A 20,327-nucleotide genomic window follows, 5' to 3' on the forward strand; every position below is an offset into this window, starting at 1 on the left:
AATTTCCCCAAGCTCCAAAAGAATGATTAAGTGTGGGTGGATTGCAATCTGGATCTCGCCAAACCACCCAGCGGGAATACTTGGGCGCGATTCTCCGGTTTCGTCCGCCCGGAGAGCGGAGAATCCCACCCGAGGTCAATGGACTTGTCCATTGATCACAACACGCCTGTGGTGTTCTTGTGGCGGGCTGGGCGGAAGAAACCAACCTGTAAAATAATTTTGGAAGAATGCTGCCCATTATTTCCTGTCACTTTGCTTCTTATCTGTTTGTCAATTTCAGTTTTTTGTTTTGTTTTCCTTGCTGCTCCATTTTCAGTATTTGATCTCACCACAGGCACATCTCTTGTTTTCTTTTGCCTTGAAACAGTAAGCAGCAATAAAATAATCACCAAACAATTTAGGAATTTTAGTGATGATTTCAGAAGCTTTTCAATAGTGTAGGAATCCTATAGAAAAAGAATCAGAATTTGTTTCGGAATCCTATTGAATGGGAAACATTTGTGATACAGGACATTCTACAATTTTCTCAATTTTGCATTTATTTGGTTGCTGTAATGTATTTCATAAGTCAGTTCAATGGGAATTTTGTGAAATCGCTGGTGCACAATCAAACTGCAATTCTGAATTTGGAGGTGCATGTTTTGTAGTGTATAATTCTTTAGGTAGAAGCTATCGGTGTGTAAAGATCAGGCTCCAGTTCTATCATTGCTATCTGGAGTGGAACACTATTAAAACAGTGGCTGACAGAATATTATTTTAGTTTGTTAAAACGCTTCAAACTTGAGGTAATTTAGCCTTTAAGGGAGAATATTTGTTTCTAATTGGCCTGAATTCAACCAGTATTGCACACACAAAGGGGCGGTGCTGGAACACCACAGCGCCGCATCTTCAGAATGTCGATGCACCGCTCGCTTACAGTCCTGGTCGCGGCATGAGTGCTGTTGTAGTGAGTCACCGCGCTGACCTGTGACCTCAGGACAGGCATCATCAGCTATGGCCACAGCGGATAACCCTTGTCACCCAAGAGCCAATCTCTCACCATGCGGCATGCCTCAAAGGTGTCGGGAAGCGTCGAGTGTGACAGGATGAAGGCGTTGTGCACGTTGCCTGGGTATCGGGAGCTGACATGCATGATGTGCAACTCGTGGTCACACACCAGCTGTACGTTCATGGAGTGGAGCCCCTTTTGGTTGGTGAAGACCACTCCTCATGCGCCAGTACTCGTAACGGGCCATGCATCCAGTCGATCGCCCCCTGGATCTGGGCATCCTGGCGATGGTGGCGAACCCCGCTGCACGGGCAACCGTAGGCTCGGTCCATATTGAACCTGATATATTGTGCTGACCGGGCATATAGGTCCCCCGTGATGGCGCGGCTACACCTCTGCAAGATCCCAGGCAGCTCCCCACTCGGTGCCTGGATGGACCCCGTAACAAAAAGGTTGAAGGCAACCATCACCTTGACGATCAATGAGAGCAGGTGTCCTCCCCCATGTGCCCTTCCCCTAACAACACCCGTTGTTCCAGGTGCGTCATGATCCTGCAGACACGTTGTCGTTTCCCCCTGTTCAGCTGGAGTCTTCGACAGCACGCCCGGTCCGGCAGATCCTCAAAGGACAGGTGCTGCCAGTACACACAAAGCCTAATGCCGTGCCTCCTTGCCACCTCCCCAGCCTGTTGAGCTGCCGGCTCTCCATCGGCGCTCCATCCTCACCGGCTAGCTCCTGTTCCTCTGGGGCAGGGTCCGCTACTGCAGGACCCTCCCAGAGCAGCTCCTCCTCGTACAGCCTCAGTGAATCCCCCAGAGCTGCGGCAGCAAGGCAGATGGCCACTGTTCCTGCTTGGATTCCGAAATACATTGTCTGCAGGGGGTGAAAGACAGATATGTTAGCATGGTGCGTTGGGTGGCACAGTGGTTAGCACAGCTGCTGTCGGCGCGGAGGACTCCGGTTCACATCCCGGCCCTGGGTCACTGGGTCACCGTTTGTGTGGAACGTTCACATTCTCCCCGTGTCTGCGTGGGTTGCACTCCCACAACCCAAAGATGTGCAGGTTAGGTGGATTGGCCACGCTCAATTGCCCCTAAATTGGAAAAACAACTAATTGGGTACTCTAAATTTATAAAAAAAGAAAAAAATGTTTGCATGGTATGTAAACCATGTCCAACAGGCTACACGGCCCTGACCTGCACTGCAGCCCCTGCCTCCAAATACCCCCCGCCCCCTCCTCTCCCATCCCCACACCCACCCCTGGCTGTTCCCCTTGGCACTCTGCCCTCTGCACCACACCCCTGGCCCTGTTGGTGCCCGACACAGCTGGGGCCTTTGGCCCAGGCACTTGTCCCTGCCAGCAGGGGGACAGGTGGCTGGCGCTATCCATGTCAGCAGTACGCTCTATGGCCCCCTCCTGTAGGAGCTACTGTGGGTGTCCCCCTTGGGTGGGCTGTGTGATGCCCCATGACAGGCTGGCGCCTGGTTGTGGGTGAGGGGTATGGGGGTGGGGGCACCCCGGCACCCATACAGCCGTTGTCACTCTGTGCAACCACAGACCACGGTGGATAGTCACTGGGGTGTGCAGTAAGATGCCTGCCTTGCAGGCCACGACAATGGTGGTGTCTGCCTAGACACCCCAATCCTGGGGGGCACCCCATAGCCCAACACCTGGTCACGCCCTGCCACTCCCCCTCCCCCGGCTGGGTAGAGGCGCCCCTCTCCCCCTTCAGCCAGTCCTGCCTACGGTAGTGCCTTTGGGAAAATGTCAAACCCCCGCTCTCTCCCTCAGCAGCCATGGTGCACGTTTCCTGATTTTAAATCCCACAAGTGAACCTCGCGGAGGTGGAGCATAACGGGGGAGGCCCAGAGAATACCGGGCCAGGCCCGTTAATGATATGCCAATGGTGTTTACTGTACATGCGACGTAGATTGCTTTCACGCCACTGTTGAGGCACCGGAGCCTGGCACCCCATTGGGCGCCCTGCGTCGGCCACGATTTTCGGCTGACAAGTGATTCTCCGCCGGATCGTGCTTCGTGATTCCAGCATCGCTGGACAGAGAATCTCGCCCACGGTGTTTCCTGCTAAAGTTAAAGTGATGATTGTAAGACATCTTCAGCAAATCACTCTGATCTACATTTTGCTCGTTGTTTTGTCGTGTAGCTAACTAAATCTTATAGGAGCGCGCATATTTACATTTGTTCCTAGACAATATTTAAAACCATTGAATATTTTTGGATAGTTGCTGAATTAGAGGTGTGTGATACATCTCAGTTGGACATTGTACAGATTTTGTTTGCATCCTACCCATTTTGGTTTCTTACTGGTACTTCTCGCCATTGTATTTTATCATTGAAGAGGACTGAGCATTAGCAATGGTGAAATGCAAACTGCTATTAAGACTGCTAGTAGAGTGCCAGCTAAAGTTGCAATTTGAACTTGTGACCTTTTGATTTGGAATAGTGTCTATCGACTGCCACCTGGTGCTGGAAATGAATAATAATTCTCGAATTCTCCCTTCAAACACCAAAAGGTACACTGTGCATTAATCCTGGTCTTTTAAAAACATCACTTTTTTCTGCATCACAATAGATTTGTTAGTAACAAAATGCACATTTTGGCTTGGATAACATATTTATAATTTAAAAAAAGATTTACAGTACCTAATTATTTTTTTCCAATTAAGGAGCAATTTAGTTTGGCCAATCCACCTCCCCTGCACATCTTTGGGTTGTGGGGGTGAGACCTAGACAGACAACGGACAGTGACCCGGGCCGGGATCGAACCCAGATCCTCGGTTTTGTGAGGCAGCAGTGCTAACCACTGCACCACCATGCCGCCCCTTAACATATATAGAATAAAGGAAATTTTACTTAAAAACTTTATGAATTATAGTTGCGATATTTGATGATGAACATAGCTGGGGAGGAAAGTAAACTGTGAAGAGGACATAAGGGGCACGATTCAATGGCCTCGTGCCCCACCTAGTGACGCAACAGGACGTTGAATCTCGCGAGAGGCCTGTTGCAAGATTCACGACACACGAATCGTCTTGCGATATTCAATGGAATCTCATGAGACGTCGCGATCTGAATCGCTTCATCGCTGGGCAAGATCCAGATGTACATAGGCTCATTTAATTATGCCTGCACCATACTCTCCCGGGGTCTGGGAACTAACGGCTGCGCCTGGTAGACCTCACCAGTGCGACATTTAACACTGGTCCACTCAAATGTGAGCCAGGTGTAAATGGCACCTGGGGGGTCTCCCAGTCGATCGGGGCTGCAAGCGCCAGGAAATAACCAGCTAAACGCGTCCGACATGGGTCTGTTTAATTTTCATTAAATTATGCCCAATAACTTTTAAAGAGGAATTCAAACTTCTAGCTAACAGTTGAAATAATAAGACAACAAGATTTCCTGTTTTTATGGTAACAAATGACTAAAAACACAATTGACTAAATAGAATTTCATAGATGGCTTATACTTTAAACTACAGTACAAACCTCCTGCTAAGGTTACATGTTACACTGTCCCTTAAGTTAATAGTTTATGATTCTAGAACTGACTTTTACTGTGAAATTTATACTGTAGATTCTTTCCCTTTAGCTTAAGCTGGGCTAATATTTCAACGTCCTTTAATTCCTTGCCTACTCAGTAACCTCAATCTGAGCATAAGCACTGTTAGGAAAACAAAGGTGGTTTTTTTGGCATTGATATTTGTATTGCTAAAAATTATAAATAAGGAATAGTTTTAAGTGTGTTTAATGTAATGTTTCTGTACGTGGAAAGGTAAAATCTATAGTTAGATTCATGCTGGATGCAGGTGTTTGGATGTGTAGGGGTTGGTTAAGTTCGAACTGTGTTTCTTTTGTGCTTAGAGAGGGCTCAGGTGTGAAGAATCAATAGGCCAACAGAGGTATGCGGCCATTGCTTAACAACTGGAGGCCCTTGTAAGGTAAAAAAAAAAGCTTTTACGTTTTCGGTTGAGCTAGATATATTGTAGTTGGAGGATTCTGCAAGACACTGGGCGTGAACATCTCTCAACTCTGCCAGGAGAAGCTGGGCAGGACAAGGGACTTGCAAAGATGTAGGCTTCCTAAGAAACAAGATACAGTCCAGATATCGAGGGAATTGGGACAGAAAAAATGTCTAAGACAACTGAGGTTAAGAGAACAGCGGCCAAGATATTATTCAGAAGGCTTCAAGGAAGAGTAAACAAAGGAGTATGAGCTAAAGAGACAATTTCAGTAACCAGATTTAAAGTGGGGCAGCAGACTTCTCAAACCTTTGATGCCATTTTAATATGGTCTGGGAATTGAGAGTAAGCAATTATGAACAGTTTATGCAGCAGTCAAGCCACAAAAATCCTAAAGGGGTTGATGTAAATCATGGACAGGATTTGCCATCAAAAGTGGAGTGGAAAGTTTGTTTAAAAATGTCAGTTGGAAAACTGGAACTGGATTTTGGAATGCCAACCACCAAGGAAAAATATTATTGAGAAGATTTTAAAGCATGTTTTTTGAGAGTGAAGTTTGGAAAGTTTGTGACAATCATCTGGGGCATTCTGATGGTCACTAACTTGGGTTCAGAGTTGAGAGTGTATTTGACCACAGCCATCATGCCTGTTTAAAGGGACCTTGTGTTACTGAGACCATTTTTGCTTAATATGTACTTTGTAATCCATATTAATCTTAAAATCTGTGTGTATTTCTCAAGATAAGGAGGGGGGGGGAGTAAATCAGTATTAACTTTTCATGTTTAATAAATGTCTTTTTGTGTTGTTAAAAGTAATTAGCATTCCCATGACTCTGTTCGTCTACCTCTTTTGAGCCAGGTTTCCATTCTGGGATCTTCCCGTCTAGTTATACCACCAACTTGGATTGCAACAAGCACCCATTCACTTTCTGCGTTTTCAGGAAATTAATCTTTTTTCCCCCTTTAGGTGCAGGATTTTAAGGAAACCTGTTGCCTGATCTCAAAAATGACTTCCTCTGCCCTCTTCTCCATGGTAACTTGAAATCATTTTATTATAGGTTGAATCATTGCTCTCACTTTTTTAATGCCTTCAAAATAAGTCTGCCTCCAAAATGGAAGAAAGTTACAATTAGTCCCCAGTTCAAGCATCAGCAACTAATACCCCATTCAGTCACATTATATCATACTGTTTAGATGTTGATAAGAGGCACAGTCTCAATTACATTGTAATTCAGGCCCATTCCCAATTTTCTGTAAACTTTTATACTAGACTTATCTAGGTAGGATTGCTAATTAGCTATCTTTGATCCCAACTCCCTTTCACTTTAGAAATAAATGGATAATTTATAGCACAACTCTTGCCAACCCCATGTTATTGAGGGCGCTTGTGGACCACAGATCTTTGAAGCCTTGCCTGGTGAAATGAGGTGGCAGCAAAAGGGAGGGTGGCAAGGAAGTTGGGATAAGTGCCGACTCTCTGACAAAGCTATCAGGGGAGTCAGTATCCAGTGGCAGAAAGGGTGGTGCAGATGTCGGTAGAAATGTAGAGAAGTTGCTAGTCCTTTGACATTGCTTCCAGCTTCTAACGTCCTATCCGCTGCTGGCCTCTCTGCAATCTCTTCTCGAGTCCTTTCTTCCTCCTCTTCTTGGGGAGGCAGACCTCCTACCTTATGCTTCCAACCTGGAGGAGAACCTGCAGGGACTCACCATTGAACTGCGGGGCCACTTGGGATTTTGCTTCTGCCATTGTTGGTGTTGCCTTCCTCCGTTGCCTGCCTTCAGTTAGGCTGCAGTAGCAGCAGGATGTCTCAAGGTGGCAGTAGCAAGGCAACCTAGGAAAGCATGAACAGGACCACTCAGGGCAACAGGAACAGGAAGGTTCAGGCAGGAAAGAATGGAGGGCTGGCAGAACCTGCCATGGCATTAGTTGATGTCAACCTTGTTGCTGCTTCAGACCCAGGATTGGACAGCTGGCGTGCCCCACATTTCATAATTAGATGGGCCCCCCACACATTCTGTAATTAGCCTAAAAAACAACGAAAATTACACCCACTTCCGATGCCAGTTTCCTGAGCCACGCGATCAGGATAAATTCAGCCGATTATCTTCAACCTTATGTTAAGCATTTGCTCACAGGAGGTTCTGTTTTGACAGCTGAAATGATTTTATAACTTTGCTGGATTGAAAATTTTAAGAAGTTTTCTGTGAACTCTTTCGTCCAAATAAACAATGAGACAATGACAAGATAACTAGGTGTGAAGTCTTCCTTATTGTATATAAGACAAAAAATAAAAGCAGGAGCTGACTATATGGCCTACTGAGCCTGCTCTGCTAGTCATGGCTGATTTTGGGCTCCAAGTCAATTTTTTCACCAACTCCCCATATCCTTTAATTGCCCGAGAGACCAAAAATATGTCTGTCCTAGTCTTAAATTCGCCGAAGATAGAGCATCCACAGTCCTCTAGGGTAGAGCATTTCAAAGATTCACAAGCCTTTGGGTGTAATAATTTCTCCTCATCCCAGTCTCAAATGATCAGCTCCTTATTCTGAGACTGTGGCCCAGTGTTTTTGACTCCCTGACCAGTAGCACCAATCTGTCAGTGCACAATCAAGCCTCTTCAGAATTTTGTAGGTTTTAATCAGATTGCCTCTCAATCTTCCAAACTCCAGAGAATATAAGCTTAATTTACTTAGCCTCTCATCATATGATGGCCCCCTCATCTCAGGAACCAGTTCAGTGAAACCTTTGCTGTGCCACCTCCAATGAAAATATAGAATTTCTTAAATGTGGAGACGGTACTGCAGATGTAGACTCCCCAAAACCCTGTATGATTGTCGGAGGACTTATTTATCCTTGTGCTCCAGTCCCCTTGTATCAAAAATCAACATGTCTTTTGCCTTCCTAATCGTTTGCTGGGCCTGCATGCTAACTTTCTGAGTTCCCTGTATGAGCACACCCAGATTTCTTTGAGCATCAACACTTATAAGATCAACACCTTTCAAATATAATTGTTTTCTATTCTTACGGCCAAAGTGAATAACTTTACACTTCTCTTCATTATACTGCATCTGCCATCTTGTTGTCTGCTCACTTAACCTGTCTATATCCCTATAAACTTCTCTGTGTCCTCCCCAACTTGATGTTCACATCTATCTTGGCATCATCAGCAAATGTTGATACATTAATTTCTGTCTCTTCATCTAAATCATTAATATAGGCCTGGATTTTGGACCCCTGTTTGCCGGGAGCAGAAATGGCTTCAGAGGCACAAAATATCACAAGAGCCAAAAAACAGGATTTCCAATGGCAGGACTTCCTGAAGCGAGCAGACAACAAGATATGAGTCATATGTTCCTAGTCATCATAATCACGTATTCTAAGTGGTAGATGTACACATCATGAGCAACATTATAGCTCCCATTACAATAGGGAAACTACACCAAGTTTATGCAACTCATGGCTTGCTGGATTCTGTTGTTTCTGATAATGGGATAATGTTTAGGAATGATTTGTTCCAAGAGTTTACGCAAAGAAATGGAACATGCCATGTATGTACTGCTCCTTTTCACCCAGTGTCGAATGGTTCAGCAGAGCGAGCTGTACAGAGACTGAAAGAAGGACTGAAGAGAATGACATGGTGATACTTTAGGAACTAGGCACACATGGTTTTTGTTCCAGTATTGTATCACGCCACAAATTACAACAGGACTGCCATTAGGTAGGAAGCTAAAGTCTCACCTGGATCTGCGACATCCAGATGCCAAAGCGAGCATGGGAAGGAGACAGGAAAAGCAGAAGCAGAGGCATGACTTTCACGGTAAGGAGAGGCATTTCAATCCAAATGTCTGTGTCTATGTAAACAACGGCTGCCTGTAGTTATTCTGAATCAAAATGGTCAAGTATCGCACGTGGTGAAGCTGATGAAAGGAAGATTCATCTTCCATAAAGATACCAAGATCACATTCATCCACACCACGACTCTGAGACAGCTAAGTTTCCAGATCACACGGCAGAAGGAAATGTGTGAAAATATGACACGAGGTGGTTCTTGTTGTTCAGGGGCATCCAGTGGACTCTACTCTGGGAGTGGATGAGGGATATTCATTCACAATCACCAACATACTCCTGCGCCCACAAATCTACCTCAACTTCGCCAAGCCATACCAGTGTCCTCTGAGTCACCAGCCGTTCTGCACATATCACAGCGTAGTCGCAAAGCTCCTGAAAGACTGATGTACAGTTGAGACATGAGTGTCATTAGGTTTCCTTCCTTCTGGGGATTTGCAATTTAGGGAGCGAGAAATGTTAGAGAGTGTTAGTATCTTCCTATTTGATTATATATCCTGATGTCTTTATCAAGTGTGAGCATGCGTGAGTGACGTTATCGATAGTGTTGGCTTGCTTGGGTTTTTAGTATTGCCTTGAGGACCCTGTGCATAATTCTGTAAAGTGCCAATTGTTTCTGAATCCATGCTGTACTGTTATTTCGATATTTTTAGAAGTAAAGAATATTGAACTTTCACAACTTGTTCAACTACCTTTTTGAGATCAAGTTACCACATTAAGGAATTTTAGATAATTATAGCCTGCATACACACTATCTCTTTAGCTATTTCTTTTAGAACCCCAAGGTGTATGCTATTAGGTCCCAGAGATTTGTCATATTTTAATTTCTTAAGTTTCTGCAATACTTTTTTTTTTGTTGACACTCATTTCCTCATTCCTTCTGGCCCCTAGGTTACCGCCTGTTTCTTATACTGCCTGAAACTTATACCTTCTACTGTGAAGACGGACACAAAATATTTGTTCAGTGCCGCTGCCATTTCCTCAAGCCCCATGATAAGTTTTCCGGGGTGGGATTTTCCGGCTGTTCACGCCGCCGTGTTATTCCGGGGCACCGGTTTCCCGGTGATGAGGGGTGCTGTCACCGGGAAATGCCGTTGGCAACGACAGGGTCCGAAAAACACATGGTGGGTTTGTCGGTAAATCCTGCCCCATGTCCCTCCTTCCAAGGGACCAACATTTATTTCAACTTCCCTCGTCCCTTATTTATACAAATAAAAGCTCTTGCAATCTGTTTTTAAATTTCTGGCTAGTTTATTCTCATATTTTATTTTTCCCCTTTTTTTGCCGTTTAGGTGGGCCATCAGCTAGTTTCTTGTACCATCCCAGCCTTCAGATTTCCTAGGTTTTTGCAATGATGTAAACTTTATTTTAATGTAATAACTTCCTGAGTGGGCCACGGATGCGTCGTTATTGTTGAGTTTTTGTTTTTCAATGGAATTTATTTAATTTTGATCATTTTGAATTGTTGCTGTAAATTTTTCCTACTGTTCATTTACCTCCATATCTTTTAATCTAATAACCCAATTAACCTTAGCCAGGTTTCCTCTCATATTTATGTAATTGATTTTGTTAAAGTTTAAGATTCTTGTGTATTGCTGAAAAAGAGACAAGCTGTTTAAGCTTTTTGTCTTGCACTCAACAGGGCACATCGCAAGATTACTAACAACAACAATTTATACTGCACGAAGAGAGTGCTGATTGGTTGGCAAATGGCCGCAAATGCCACTCAGAATGCAGCAGGGAACAATGAACTACCAAGCTATTGTTCATGCTATTTGTGCAAAGTTCCTTGCCGTTGACCTGGCCCTTTTAATCAGCCCACTTCTGCGTGCGATAGTCCCTGAGGCTGCCTCGACACTTTATTTGCAGGTCGGCAGGCCTGACTCCAGCACATGGCCCCCAGCAATGAAAATCCAGGCCTTAATGTCCTCTTGACAACTTACTTTCCTACCTGTCTTTGTGTTATCAGCAATTTTAGCAACCAATCATTTGGTCCCTTCATCCAAATAATTGATATAAAAGCTGAACTTTTAAAAAATATGAATTTCAGTTTTCCTAACTAATTATTTGCCTGCGTTAGAATGCCTATAATACTCAGGCATTGCTGCTTATTGCCACAGAGGCAGCTGCACGAGTACCAGCAAGCTAAGCCTGGGACAAAATGCATTCTTACTTACAAGATATTCTGATGATGCAGTCTTCTGTTGTGACCTCTTTTCAATTCCATCCCAAAGGGACAACCACCTTGTGGCACACTGGACGTTTTCTCAACATAATAATAATAATCGCTTATTGTCACAAGTAGCCTTCAATGAAGTTACTGTGAAAAGCCCCTAGTCGCCACATTCCGGCGCCTGTTCGGGGAGGCTGGTGCAAGAATTAAACCCGCGCTGCTGGCCTTGTTCTGCATTACAAGACAGCTGTTTAGCCCACTGTGCTTAACTAGCCCCTATGGAATAAACAATGCAGAAATGGCTGTAAAGTAGGATTGTCCCGTGGCTTTGGGAATTCAGTTTGATCTGCCTATTTAATGTGGAACTAATGATTGTAAATTTGTCAAGATTTTTCACATTAATTTAGTGGTAGATCACCTGAGGAAGAAATGTAAAAATGGAAAATGGATCGCCTGATATATAGCTCACCTACAATACCATCAACATCATCAGAGAGAGCACGTTAATTCTGTGATTTTTGACGGCTGAGCTTTGAGGTTATGTGGGAGCTTTATACTCTTGAAAAGAAAGTGACAGTTCATAGAATCACTACAATGCAGAAGGAGGCCATTTGGATCAGCGAGTGTGCATTGACTCTCTTCCAGCCTGGCAGTGCCATCTGGGAACCCTGACTCTGCCAAGAGCTATGATGAGGTAATAAAGTACTTTGATCGGCATTGCTCTCCGAAGAAAAACAAAACATTTGAACGTTAAATATTTTGTACACATACTCAAAAAGCAGGCAAATCTTTTGATAGCTTTGTAACCGACTTGCAGTTGAAGGCGCAGTCGTGCAATTTTAGTACTCTAAAGGCGTAGATGATCCCAACCAGATAATGTTTGGGATATCGGATGATAAAGTACGTGAGAGGTTATTACGGGAAGAAGACCTTAAATTAGAAAATGCTATCAAGATCCGCCATGCAAATGAGCTGGCTGCACAGCAGATCTGTATGCTCAACCTAAAATCCTTTGGCGCCAATCTGGAACAAGACGCCAGCACCATCAGTGGGAAAGTATGTTCCAAGCGTGGCTGTACAAATCATTTTGCAAAGCATGTTTTTCATGTCCTACAGTGGACCAAACAGGGTCAGTCAACGCAGTTAATGAGATATCCCTTGAAGAACAATGAACAGTTTTTCATTGGTCTGATTACAACCAAGGACACAATGAGTCCGACTATGAAAAGTGAAGAAGTCTTACTGACCAGTTGTAACAATAGCGATGATGAAGCCGATATCATTGAAGGCAGATGGACAATTCCAGTGATGCTGAACGACATATTGATAAAATGCAAGCTTGACACGGGAGTGAGGGCTAACCTCCTCAGTCTGTCTGATTTGCACGGGCTGCAGGTTAAACCGAAAGTCGTCAATCAAACAAGATTCCTGACAGACTACAATGGGAAGGAGATTGCGACGCTGAATGTAATGTGAACTCAAAGCATGGATGTACATCGTACCATTTTCCATTGTGGACATGGAACGCAAGTCCATCTTAGCAGCGGATGCGTGTTAAGTCCTGAACCGAGTTAAGCGGCTGTACATTCCAGGTAGTGCTGTGATGGAGGATCATTGTGACTGGTGACGAGATAAAATGGCGTTGTTATCCGATGAGATACAAGCAAAAGTTAAAGTGGAGGACGACAAACCAGATGAAGAGATGGGGAGCCAAAGGAAATTCCAGAATTCAGGTTAACAGTCTTCAAGAATGTGAATTTACTCAGTGGAATGATGCAGGAGCACGATGAGCCCATCTTTATGCATCTACAAGATGTGAACGTTAAATGTTCAGAGCTTAAACAGCCAATGAGCTTCACTCTGGAGTTTAAGTTTGAGCCAAATGAATATTTCACAAATGAGATAGAAATGAATAGAGAGTTGCGGCACCATTTGGCCCATCATGTGCATATCACTTATGGGGTTGTGAATCACACTGCTCTAATTAGCCACTGGGATAGCCATAGCATAGCTATTTGATCTGGAGTGGTGACATAATTCAGTTACTGACATGGTACTGCAACCTGATTTGCCATGGAAGCTGAGAGTGGAATATTTGACATGACAGTTGGAAGCGGGAAAATTGAAGCTTTGTTTATGCCGGTGGGAGACTAACTTTTGGAAACCTTCCACATTTTCCACTCCGCCTGCCACGATGCTAGGAAATCCTGCTGTTTTGCCTATTACCTTAAATCTGTGTTCTCTGGTGCATAATGTTTTGTCAATGTGGTGCAATACCAATGTAGACCTGAAGGTCCCAATCCTGCACTGCATGTTCCAGAGCACCAGATTTCAGCAAGAATCAGCAACCTCAGTGAGGGAATGAAAAAATGAGGAAATCAAGCTATAAGAGTCGACTTGAATTTTCATAAGGAAATTGTTTTGAAATCACAGTTTAAATACTCACAAATTAGAACCGCAGTAATCTAATAAGTGATCTTCCATGTACACTTTCACTGTTTTGCTGCTTCTGCACGTGCGTTCACCCCTTTAACATTGTGGCCACCTCTGCACTTTGATCATTGGCCAACTTCAGCTTACTTGGAAGTACTTCCCTTGGCCTTAAAGTACTTCCCCTAAAGCTCTCCTGGATTATTTATATTTTATTTTCACTCCTCCTGACGCCGATCATGCAGGTGTCAAAAGCAGTAGCGCATGTGCACTCAGCATATACTGTGTGCGTCGGTGTTACAGTCACAGGCCAATTAGGAGTTCTGTGGCCCGGATACAGTCTTTGGGCATAGTTTGCCCATGTCTGATATAAACGTTCAACTATCATCTTATTGAAACATGAAGTAGAGTAGAGGGGGCATCTCCTGCTCTTGGTTTTTATGTTGCTGACTTTTGGAAAGTAGCTTTTTGATCAACCAATATTTCAAAATACCAGATCTGAACCCAGTGCTGTCCTTTTCCAATATACTAATTTTTTAGAGGAGATAACTGAATTTTATTTGGCGAAGGAGAGGATTGAGTGGCCACTTACTGTTCCAGGTTATACGATAGCATGTGTTCAAGAGGTTCATGTTCTATAGGTCTAATGGAGGTTTTTAATATTAATACATAGAACATAGAGCATTGTTGCGCCGACCTGTGAAACTCCTCTAAAGCCCATCTACACTATTCCCTTATCGTCCATATGCCTATCCAATGACCATTTGATATTGGTGCAAATGCTGCAATAGCTCCTTTTTCCCAGTGACCTGTTTCTTCCCCTTGCTTTCTATTGAGAAAACAGTAGTGGAATTATGCAATATTCAGGAGACTGGATGGGTTGCACCCATCCAATGGGTATATTGGGCTAACACATGGAGTTTATTGGAGTAAGCGGTGACTTGTTTGAAACGTATAAGATCCTGAGGGGCCTTGAGAGGGTAGATGTGGACAGGATCTTGACTATTGTGGGAGAACAAGAACTAGGGGTCACTACTAAAAAATAAGTGGCCACTCAGCTGAGACAGAGATCAGGTGATTTTTTTTTCTAAGAGGGCTGTGAGTCTATTGAATTCTCTTTCTCAAAAGGCAATGGAAGCAGAGTCTTTAAATATTCTTAAGACCGAGCTAGATAAGCAAGAGGATGAAAGGTTACTGGGGGTAGGCGGAATGTGGAGTTGAGGTTACAGTCAGATCAACCATGATCCTACTGAATGGCAGAGAAGGTTTGAGGAGTCTAATAACCTTTCTCTGAACAGCTTCCAACATATTTACATCCTTCCACAAATAAGGAGACCAATACTACACACAATATTAGGGAAGCACGGTAGCATTGTGGATAGCACAATCGCTTCACAGCTCCAGGGTCCCAGGTTCGATTCCGGCTTGGGTCACTGTCTGTGCTGAGTCTGCACATCCTCCCCGTGTGTGCGTGGGTTTCCTCTGGGTGCTCCGGTTTCCTCCCACAGTCCAAAGATGTGCAGGTTAGGTGGATTGGCCATGATAAATTGCCCTTCGTGTCCAAAATTGCCCTTTGTGTTGGGTGGGGTTACTGGGTTATGGGGATAGGGTGGAGGTGTTAACCTTGGGTAGGGTGCTCTTTCCAGGAGCCGGTGCAGACTCGATGGGCCGAATGGCCTCCTTCTGCACTGTAAATTCTATAAATATTCTAGATGTGGTTTTGCCAATGCCCTGTATAACTGAAGCAGAATCTCTACGTTTATATTAAATTCCCCTCACAATAAACAATAACATTCTATCAGCTTACTTAATTACTTGCAGTACCTGTACACTACCCTTTGCAATTCACGTACTTGGACACCCAGATCCCTCTGCATCTCAGCTCTGCAATCTCCCACCATTTAGATAATATGCTTTTTTTGTAGGCCCCTCGAGCCTGCTTCTAATTTGTATGATTGTAAGGCGAATTTATACATTTTGTTTGGTTTTTAACAAGGTTAGCAAGTATATGTACATTAAGCGAAGGGCTTACCTTAGAATTGGCTATCTTCATCAGGAACAGTAACATATCAGTTATGTTATGAGATTAGAATCCGGGTGCCTGGATTAATAAACTGGAGACATGAGTTCAAATCCTACCATGGTACCTGAGGTATTTAAATTAAATTAAATAAATAAAATCTGGAATAAAAAGACTAATCTCAGTAATGATGATCATGACACTACCAGATGTCGTGAAAAACCACTTGGGTTCCCTTTAGGGAAAGATATCTGCTGTCCTTACCTGATCTGGCCTACCTTTAATTCCAAATCCACAACAATGTGGTTAACATCCAACAGTCCTCTTCAACATGTGCCAAAATTAGGAGAACTGTCCTACAGACTAGTCAAACAATAGCCAGACATAGTTGCATTCACAGAATCATACCTTGCAGCCAATGTCACAGATTCCCATTTCACCATGTCTGGGTATTTATCATCTCAACACCAGGAGATGCCCACCAGATATGTTGGGACAGTGGTGTACAGCCAGGAGGGAGTGGTTGTGGGAGTTCTCAACATTGACCACGGCCCTTTAGTATAAAGGCCTGGCACATAGACAGTTAATGTGTGACTGAGTATAGAACTGCACATGCAGTGATGCAAGAAGGCACATGACCCAAACGAAGGTCTGTGTGGAATTGAGCGGAGTCTTATCTTCAGGTACTTCCATCAGTGAGCCTCCTTCCATCATAAAGTCAGATTTGGGGATGTTTGCAGATAATTGCAGTGTTCAAATCCATGAAAGCTCTCCTTCCGATTGCACATCATTCTGACTTGGAAATATTTTGCTGAACCTTTATTGTCACTAGGTCAAAATTCAGGGACTCCCTACCTAACAGCATTGTTGGTGTGCCTACACCATAAGGACACCAGCAGTTCTAAAGAGCAGCACATCAAACAGGTTCTCAAGAGCAATTAGGTATGGAGAATAAAGGCCTCATCAGTGAAACCCACATCCTGTGAATAAATAAACAAAGGGCTGGATTTTTGTGTGGGAGTTGGAACGGTGAGCCTGGAAAGTTTCTGACTTGGCAGATCCATCGTCTTGAAAAAGGCCTCCGCCGGCCAAATTTGGAATTCAGGAAGGTGGAGGTGGAATGGAGTTAGGTTTTCTACCTCCGGAGGCAGGACTGAGGTGGCAATGGATCCAGGCTGACGGGGAGGCTGGCAGGCTAGAATGCTCATCTTCATTCACTGGGTCATTGGCCCAGTTGTGATGATGGATTTCAGGCCCTCAAACTCTCACCCACTCATCCCCAACCACCTCTACAGCCGCCATTCCTATTCACACACCCAAAACCCCTTCTATACCCTGCCATGTTAGCTCCATAGCCACTCACTCGGTATTCACTATAAGCTGATCTCAGAAGCCATGGGTGGAATTCTCCGCCACCCGGGAATTGGCGGGGGCGGGAATCGTGCCGTGCCGGTCAGCGGGCCCCCCGCGACGATTCTCCAGCCCGCGATGGGCCGAAGTCCCGCCGCTGACAGGCCGTTCCCGCCGACGGGAATGAAAGCATGTCTGGTGCCGGCAGGATTGGCGGCGCCGGCGGGCTCCGGGGTCCTGGGGGGGGGGGGGGGCCGCGGGGCGATCTGGCCCCGGCGGGTGCCCCCACGGTGGCCAGGCCCGTGATCAGGGCCCACCGATCGGCGGGCGGACCTGTGCCGTGGGGGCACTCTTTTTCTTCCGCCCCTCCATGGCCTTCACCATGGCGGGGGCGCAAGAGAACCACCTCTGCTGCGCATACGGCGGTATGACGTCAGCAGCTGCTGACGCACCGGCGCATGCGTGGACTTCTGCCGGCCGGCGAAGGCCTTTCGGCCCCGGCTGGCGGGGCGCCAAAGGCCATTCGCGCTGGCCGGCGGAGCGGGAGCCACTCCGGCGCGGGCCTAGCCCCTAATGGTACGGAGAATTCCGCACCTTTGGGGAGGCCCGACGCCGGAGTGGTTCACGCCACTCCGTCCCGCCGGGGCCCCCCGCCCCACCGGGTAGGGGAGAATCTCGCCCCATATCTTTGCAATGGACATGAAAAAAGACTTAAACCTCTGACAATCTAGAGCTGTTAAACACTCTACATACTGAAAATAAGTTTCAGAACCATTCTAAATAAGTTAGAACAAACATCTATTCACGAACCATGTCAAGGACAGTTAATCTTTTGATGACCTCTTAAAACTGGCAAACTATCTACACAGCCCTCTGCTGAGATAAGTGGTGCAGGGGCTTTTGAAACATTCAAAGGGCCTCAGTTATCAAGAAAAATGCTTGGAAATGCAAACAATGGAGTCTATTGCAACTGAAAAACAGAATGTTAGATTTTTCCTGAGCTACACCAGATGTCCTGTCAATCAATGTAGACTTGAGCCAGTGTCTTTTTTCACTCAAGTGAATGCTGCAGACTGGGGGCTGGATTCTACCGCCCCGCCGCCCACAAGAACGCCATGGGCGAGACGCCGCCAATGGAAAAATCCATTAACTGCGGGTGAGATTCTACGATCACCGGACAGCAGTGGTTGGAGAATCCCGCCCTAGGTAGGTTTTTTTCAAATTTAAAACACTGACTACATTTAAATCACTTCAGATTATGACATTTAAGAGTTTCCAAGCACTGTTTTCTTCATTTTGAAAGATAACAGAACTTTTTCCCAATGGGAGAAGTATTTTAATCCATCTCAACATTCACACAATGCTCATCAATATAATGGTCAACTTGCGTTTTCAGGACAGAGTTATATGATCAATCACTGCAGTAAAAACACAACCATCTTATAATACAACATTTATCTATTCCAAATGAAAGAAGAGTTTTTGGATTTTTGGTCTGTCAATCAAAGAATTCCTGAACCAGGTAACTGTTTCCTTTTGCTTCCTCATTCGGAATTGGGGTTCTGGTGTGGATCATGAAGTGCTGTGAACTATGTATACATGCAGAAGAATTCCAATTCTAATTTTAAAAAAATGGGAGGGTTGTTGAACTGCTGAACTCCACAATGGAGCTGACCGAAATGAGAGTGCTGTGTGCAGGATAGCTCCTCTCACCCTAATCCTATGCCAGTCAAAGTTGCCAGAAACAGGAATAGGAGGAAACAATCATAGAAACAGGTCCGGCCTGCTATTTTCAAAGGACGCCTATGTCTTCCCAACGTGACGGAAATCTGGGCCAAAATGTATTGTGTATTCACTGATTTGCAGTAGATAGTAGGAAATTTAAAGGTGCAGTTGATCAGTACAGAAACTGGTTAACTCATTTTATAGGGGATGGGACGTTTCGGCGTGGCTGATTCGGCGTGACCAGTTCGGCGTAGCCGATTCGATGGAGGAATTTTTCGGCGGAAGGACGTTTCGGCGTCAGATATCGTGTTTGTGCACCAAACTGGGTCTCTTAAAGAAAGGCACCAACATTAAACCAGTTCGCCAGTGATCTACACTGCTGTCTGACTTTACTGAGCCGGTGTTACTGAAAGTATTGAAGCAGCTGCCCAGTGATCTACACTGCTGTCTGACTTTACACAGCCGGTGTTACTGAAGGTATAATAAATCTAGACAAGTATAGTGCTTAAATATAAATTAAATAGAATAAAGTGTGGGGGCGGCTCACTGTCTGCACGGATCCCGGCCGAGTGTGGGGGTGGCTCACTGTCTGCAAGGATCCCGGCCGAGTGTGGGGGCGGCTCACTGTCTGCAAGGATCCCGGCTGAATGTGGGGGCGGCTCACTGTCCGCACGGATCCCGGCCGAGTGTGGGGGCCGCTCACTGTCTGCACGGATTCTGGCCGAGTGTGGGGGCGGCTCACTGTCTGCACGGATCCCGGCCGAGTGTGGAGGCGGCTCACTGTCTGCACGGATCCCGGCCGAGTGTGGGGGCGGCTCACTGTCTGCACGGATCCCGGCCGAGTGTGGGGGCGGCTCACTGTCCACACGGATCCCGGCCGAGTGTGGGGGCGGCTCACTGTCTGTCTCTATCCCGGCCGAGTGTGGGGGCGGCTCACTGTCTGTCTCTATCCCGGCCGAGTGTGGGGGCGGCTCACTGTCTGCACGGATCCCGGCCGAGTGTGGGGGCGGCTCACTGTCTGTCTCTATCCCGGCCGAGTGTGGGGGGCGGCTCACTGTCTGTCTCTATCCCGGCCGAGTGTGGGGGCCGCTCACTGTCTGCACGGATCCCGGCCGAGCGTGGAGGCGGCTCACTGTCTGTCTCTATCCCGGCCGAGTGTGGGGGCGGCTCACTGTCCGCACGGATCCCGGCCGAGTGTGGAGGCGGCTCACTGTCTGCAAGGATCCCGGCTGAATGTGGGGGCGGCTCACTGTCTGTCTCTATCCCGGCCGAGTGTGGGGGCGGCTCACTGTCTGTCTCTATCCCGGCCGAGTGTGGGGGCGGCTCACTGTCCGCATGGATCCTGGCCCGACTGTGGGGGCGGCTCACTGTCTGCAAGGATCCCGGCTGAATGTGGGGGCGGCTCACTGTCTGCACGGATCCCGGCTGAGTGTGGGGGCGGCTCACTGTCTGCACGGATCCCGGCCGAGTGTGGGGGCGGCTCACTGTCCGCATGGATCCTGACCGACTGTGGGGGCGGCTCACTGTCTGTCTCTATCCCGGCCGAGTGTGGGGGCGGCTCACTGTCCGCACGGATCCCGGCCGAGTGTGGGGGCGGCTCACTATCCGCACGGATCCCGGCCGACTGTGGGGGCGGCTCACTGTCTGTCTCTATCCCGGCCGAGTGTGGGGGCGGCTCACTATCCGCACGGATCCCGGCCGACTGTGGGGGCGGCTCACTGTCTGTCTCTATCCCGGCCGAGTGTGGGGGCGGCTCACTGTCTGCACAGATCCCGGCTGAGTGTGGGGGCGGCTCACTGTCCGCATGGATCCTGA

The 20,327-nt window shown here is 46.3% G+C and overlaps 1 protein-coding gene across 7 annotated transcripts in view; it reads left to right on the forward strand.

The window, feature by feature from the left end:
• The window catches only part of pde10a (phosphodiesterase 10A), a 628,597-nt gene that overhangs the window by 339,912 nt on the left and 268,358 nt on the right, over positions 1-20,327 (forward strand). For 2 of the 7 annotated variants that reach the window (XM_038808777.1, XM_038808787.1), the window contains exon 2: positions 4,871-4,947. The exons of the other annotated variants lie outside the window; for them this stretch is intronic. The gene's annotated coding sequence lies outside the window, so the exon portion shown is untranslated. The remainder of the gene's footprint in view (positions 1-4,870; positions 4,948-20,327) is intronic. 7 annotated transcript variants of the gene reach the window in all.

The sequence above is a fragment of the Scyliorhinus canicula genome, chromosome 1 (assembly GCF_902713615.1).
Source record: "Scyliorhinus canicula chromosome 1, sScyCan1.1, whole genome shotgun sequence".
NCBI classification, from domain to species: Eukaryota; Metazoa; Chordata; class Chondrichthyes; order Carcharhiniformes; family Scyliorhinidae; genus Scyliorhinus; species Scyliorhinus canicula.